At 31.0% G+C, this 6,593-nt stretch overlaps 1 long non-coding RNA gene across 1 annotated transcript; it reads right to left on the bottom strand.

The window, feature by feature from the left end:
* Positions 1-3,006: 3,006 nt before the first annotated feature.
* LOC124900047 lies at positions 3,007-5,822 on the bottom strand. The gene is made up of 2 exons (XR_007057632.1): positions 3,535-5,822; positions 3,007-3,407 (listed from the first exon to the last, which is right to left on the bottom strand). It is a non-coding gene; the product is annotated as an uncharacterized LOC124900047 (long non-coding RNA).
* Positions 5,823-6,593: the final 771 nt, after the last annotated feature.

Genomic DNA, 6,593 nt, shown 5'->3' with positions numbered 1-6,593 from the left:
ATATATATATATATATATATATATATATATTTAAAACTTATCAATAATTACCCTTATTTTGTAAGGTTCGTGCTGATAACGTGTTTTAAAATTAATCCAAAAGATGAATAATATGAACAATAAAGTAGAGAAAAATATTGAGAAGAGAAGACAAGAGATGAGAGCTTTTCATTCTTTCAAATATCAAGCATACAAATCTTTCAAGTATCTATAATATGAACTTTATGCCTCTATTTATAGCATAACACATAGGCATATGAAAGGTTGTCATAAACATGACATTAATCATGAAGGTTATGAGGAGGTTAAAAGATGCAAGAGTTACACCATAAACATGACATTAATCATGAAGGTTATGAGGAGGTTAAAGGTGTAAGAGTTACACCCCATAATGGTGTATGAAGTAGTGGATGAGTAAATTCTTGGAGTAGTGGACATCCACAATAACTATAATGTTTTATAATAATTTCTTTAGCTTCTGAAAAATAGTTTATACTAGTCTTTAAAAACACTTATTTTCTCTTTAAAATTTGGTCGAATACCTACTTTTTTTAAAATATTAATTTATTTAAAAAAAGGTAAACATTTTGGCATCAAAAAACATGACCAAATAAGTTATCTTGTTTGTTGCTGTTAAAATTATTTACCTAGTGAGTGTCCAACCCATGATTTTAAAGGTCGTTATATTATTATTACTACTAGTTCAGTATACGTGTTTTGCACGTGTATTTTGCACAAATCAATAAAATTATATACATAATGACAAAATTATTAAAACGTAGCAATTGATGTCAAAATAAATGTTATATCTATTTAGATGATATAAACAAATGTCTATTGTGTCTGACCTCACCTACTTTAATAGATGATTTGTTGGTTATGTTCTTTTATCGTTGCTTTGGTTGTTCATACCCAACTAAAAAAATAATTTATATAAATTTAAGTCTTAATCGATTGGAAATTCTTAAATATTAGGGCAACCAGCATTGTTTGAAAGATTTAAACTCAAAATTTAATTATAGTTTTACTTGATGTAAAAGTTCTAAATAAAAATAATTTATTTGAGGTAAAATCTAATCAAGTTTAAAATACTAAATATTTCCACTTCCTACAAAACTTAAGAAAATGTAATTAATGTATTCAAAGTTCTAAATATTAAAAAAATATTAAATTATAATTGCTTCCCAATATAATGTATATAAGATTGTAAATATTGTATACATATTATAGAGAATATGATTGAATTGAAGTTATTTTGTGTATTGACACTTTCACGATTAGAATAATACAAAATCATTTTTTCCTGCAAAAACACTTCCCCTGTGAAAAGGGTTATGTTGAGTACTACCCATTTCGTTGCTTATATATACACTAGATATTGAGCCCGTGCCAACACGACCTCAATATATGTTATTCCAATTTATATGGTATAGATGAAATTTGAAAAGTCAATAAATTTTGTATATATTTTTATTATTTTACGTTATTAGTTTTTGATTTATCGTATTTTTACATAATTTTCGGAATATGCTACTTTTTTTTGTCCCAATTTACGTGACACTCATAGAATATTTGAGAAGTTAATCAAATTTGCTATATAGTTTTACATATTTTAAGTTGTTAACTATAATATAATTTATACGACTTTCTATGTAATTTTCAAGTAATATTCCTCTATCGCAATTTATATGACATCGATAAAATTTGAAAGTCAAGCAAATTTTTTAGACATCTTTCAAATATTTTAGATTGATAATTATTGTGATTTATATTATTTTTCATGAATCTTTTTAATAATGTATCCTAGTTAATGTTGAATTATTGTGATTTATATTAATTTTCAAGAAATTTTTAAATGATATATCTAAATTTGTGTTGCACTGATGAAATTTTGAGTTAACCAAAATTTTTTGTGTGTCTCCAAATAATTTAAATTATTAATTATTGTAATTTATAATATTTTTTACACAATTTTCAAATACATGACAAGTTAAACTAAAAATAAAATAATTAAATTAAAATTTAGATAATCAATTGTATTTTTTTATAGGTTTTTAGATTTTAAGCTATTAGCTATTGTAATTAATAATAATTTTTGGGCATTGTAATTTAATATTTTAAATCGTTACCTATTATAATTTATAATACCATCATTTTTCAAACTTTTTTGTCATTGGTAATCAATTATATTTTAAAAATAATTTATGTTTTTAATTATTGTAATTTATAATATTTTTTCTTCTATGGCAATTTAAGTGACACTGATATAATTCCGGGAGTTAACCAAATATCACGATTGAAGTAGCGAAGCATATATGTCTTAAATGACTCATAATAACTAATTAGAAGTAATATAACAAAATTACTATAAAAAATACTTGTAATTTTTTTAAGTGAGTCTCATATAAGATGCCAAATTAATTTAAAATTTGAATAGTTAATTTATTATTTTATATCTATTTTACCTTTTTAATAAAATATTGTTAACTTTTAATACTTATAAAACTTATAATAATTAATTAGAGGTGATATAGTAAAATTACAATTGAAGCAGCTGAAACAGACATATCATAAATGTGTATATTATTTTTTATTAAATATTATTGATTTTCTAATATGTAAATGACATATAATAAATAATTAAGGGTGATATAATTATGGAGCAAGCAGGCAGCTGGAAGCAGGCATGACAATCGCCGGTTGCCTGCTTGACCTGGTTGCTCACTCATGCTTATATTCCTAATAAATTGTCATGACCCGAACCAGGGCCTACACGTAATGGGTATCCCAAGTTTGACCAGGTCAGAGGACCGCCCCCTTAACCCAACCCAACTACCTTATACAACCTCAGATAAGCTAAATTTTGAACATATAACAAGATAGCATTATTGTTCATATCAAGACTATAGGATAGGATCACGACCGTGACCGACCCAACCGAGTCTAACCGTACCAAAACCAACCATCCATACCATACCAAACCAAAAAAAATATTAAAACATAGCATGACAATCAAACCCAAAATGTAATATGATGGATCAGTTAGAAATTATGTCCGATGATGCCAGCCTCCCAACTTATTCCAATGCTAAGGTCGACACGAATACTGATCCCGCCCATACCAACCCCTAGAAATACCACATAGCCTCTATCCAAGAGAATACAAATATCCAGTTGGGACATGCCCCCAACCATTGCCAAAACCAATGTCCAAAATGAAAATAAATTGTCTAAGAATGTCCATATCATGAAATGGAGACTTCCGAAAAGATGAAAGCTCACCACTTTAATCCAAATGCTGATACCAAATCTGTGTGCTAGACAGGAGGAGTAGAATGGTTGGTTCCTTCATAGTATGGGTATACAACCGCCAATAGATCGGTTAGCGAGTGACCACTAGCATGTATCTTAGGATAAAGATAAAGTAATGTCATTTAAACAACCAAGTAAAACCATCCATTATGCATACAAATATACATATATATAAGTTATGGGAAAGGGAATTCATGTTTAACATGCATTTAAAACCTTTACCTGGGTTGTGTAACCTTGCCGTTTACCACACCCATGGGTCGTATGGGTTCAACTCCCCCGGTTGAAAGGGTCCCAGTGCATGTAGCCGTACTACCAGGAAATATCCCATGGGATGACTAGTACATCCCTCTAATATAAAATGTGACACTGGTACATGGCCGTCGAAGACCCCTCATATCGGCAAATATGAGTTTCCAGTTTCGGTTTCTCCGGAACCCCCACCTTCCACGGCTTAGTTACACATCCCGCCATTAATGCCCAAATTAAAACCATGTCCAAACCAAAATCCATTTACCATTTATTTACCAAAGACATTTATTTTTGGTATCCTCATACCAACCATACTTGCAAGATTTATCCATAGACAAACCATTTAGGTTAAGGGGACTCTCAAGTGCCCTTTTTCGTTTACCATATTAACCTCCTAGGAGACTTTCAGGTACTCCACAAGAAAAATAAATAAGCCTTTAACCTTTGTAAACCATTTAAACCATTTATAGTTTCATGCATAAGCCGAAAACAAGCAAGAGTCCCATTTAAACAAGTCAATGCAATGAATATATCTTTATAAGCATTTTATCAATCACCTTGGGGGCATAATATAACCAAAACCAATTCTAAAGACCATTAAACCATTACCATCCAAACCAATTGCCAAAAACCATTATTTATGCATATAAAATCATAATTAAACCATAGGAAACCATAACCAAACCATTTACATCAAACCCCTCAATTAATAGTTGAAAACCATAAACCATGCAACATTGAAATCATGAAAACATCCATAAAATTCACATATTTTTTGAGATAAGAAGTAGGGAAGAGAAACATGCCTTAAACCGAGAAAGATGATGGAAGAAAATCGCCAAAGCAAGCCCCAAAGCAATTCCCAAGTTGAAATCCTAACTCTCTTGCCTCAAAAGCTCTTGAGAGAATTGTTGAATGTTTAGGAATAGTTTTCGATGTGTTAATAAATATAATTATAGGATAAATAACCTTCTAAGTATTAAAAGTCATGGATCATAATTAGGGTATGTAGGAAAATGTACAGAATACCCCCCACTTAAGTCCCTTACAAACCCATCACAAGGATACAACTGACCCTCTTATGAGTCGTACCCTTCCTTATGATTGGTTACCACTATTCGTACCCAGGACTTAACCTTATATCATACATTGTCTAGTATAAGACTCATCCAACCAAATCGTAACCTCAACATACGATCCATACCCATGATCCATATCCCTGGCAAAATAAATCACCAAGAGGATCAAACACTTCCCACCATACGAGTCCTTCATATAACTCGTATCCAAGCCTTACGGCTCATACCCTTAAGTCGTGACCATTCCAGTGATCAAAACCATCCGACCAACTAACACTGGTCGGCATCCGATAGGACTATACTACTCGTACCCCAGCATACGACTCGTATCCATGAGTTGTATTGAGTCCAGAGAATGAATTTCAAGAAAAATTTCTAAGGCCAAAATCTAGGATGTAACATATATAGAAGATCCTTGGAAGCAGGTGAAGGTCATCATGCCTGCTTCTAAGGAAATTTAGTCTTTTCACTAAAAGTGTAATGTCATCCAAAGTATCTGGCTTTTCCTAACGACACATATCACTTTTTCTTGCTATTGTTTTTCCTCTATTCTATCTATCGACGTTCTTTTCCATATCCATTTGCTTTGATTATCTCCAAAAGTTACAAGTTACATTTTTTAAACTCTTACACATAAAAATCCTTGAACATGAAACTGAGTTTTGGCTGGTTATTTTTAATCACGATTTTCCACTATGCAAGGTAATTATATGGTTCAAATAAAACCACAAAAAATAATATATTTTTCTACAATTCTTATACCTTGCGCAGTTCAGCCACAATCGGAAAACCTAAATCGATTGAAGTCAACAACTCTTCAAAATTTTGTAAGTTGTTCATTTCTTGGTGCTTTGAGTTGAATTTCAAGTAATTCAATTTCAAGTTTGTTGATTTATGTTGGTATTTTTTCTCAGTGTTTTAAGAGAAAAGATTGAATATAATCTCTCAACTGTGCTAAATTTTCTATGTTTGATTTAGAAAAACTAAGTCTCAGAGTTTTGTTTGAGTCATATTTGGAAATTTATACCGGTAGTTCTCTATGTGATTTGGAAATTTATAACCCTATTTCCATCACCTTTCAATAACAACCAATACATATAATCCTCTACCACACATATACATATGAAAAAGAACAAGGCAAACAATATTCATACCTTAGAATTCTCCTCTTGATTATGCAATCCTGTTTGTACAAATAATAGGTGTCGTTCGAAGCTCTCGAGATGACAAACGCAGTTATCGGATTACTTTGGAATTTCTACGGTTGAATCAAAAGTAATTTAAAGGTCAAATTTGGCTAGGGTTTGTTCTTTCTCAATGATAGATGATGAAAATGAGTTTTTGAACTCATATACATGTATATATACACATATTCCCGTCCATAATATCATAGGGAATGACCAAAGTGCCTTTAAAATTTAAATAATGTCAAATCTGTCCTTTAGTGGACTGTTTTGATAAGCTAAAGTAGATCGACCATAAATCTTTGCTCCGATATCGGATTTGGGTGAAATTGGTATCGTTGGAAAGATAATTCAAAGAGCTTTTATTTCATATAAAGTAGGCCACCCAGTTCGTCCTGTACAAGGAGTTATGATCGTTTGAAGTTGACCCTAAAAATCTATTTTGAGAGGCTGAAATAAAACGAGTATAACTCCTTACTCAGACGTTGAATTTGGATGAAACCAATTGCATTGGAAAGAAGACTCAAAGATATTTCTTTTCATAGGTCGCAGATCTCCCAATTCATTATATTAAGGGAGTTATGATCGTTCAAAGTTGACCCAAAAAATTTACTGGCCTCAGTAGTTTGTGTGCAGGAAATTTTCCTGTACATCTACTATTCCCAAATATCCCGGCCACCGTTTTATAGTTTCGAACGTGCTTGATTATATCCGAAACCTATCCATTTTTGGAAATCTTTATATCGTTGGAAAGCTGATTCAATAA

The sequence above is a fragment of the Capsicum annuum genome, chromosome 7, assembly GCF_002878395.1.
Source record: "Capsicum annuum cultivar UCD-10X-F1 chromosome 7, UCD10Xv1.1, whole genome shotgun sequence".
NCBI lineage: Eukaryota > Viridiplantae > Streptophyta > Magnoliopsida > Solanales > Solanaceae > Capsicum > Capsicum annuum.
The sequence above is the reverse complement of the archived record's forward strand: the minus strand, read 5'-3'. Positions and strand labels throughout refer to the sequence as shown.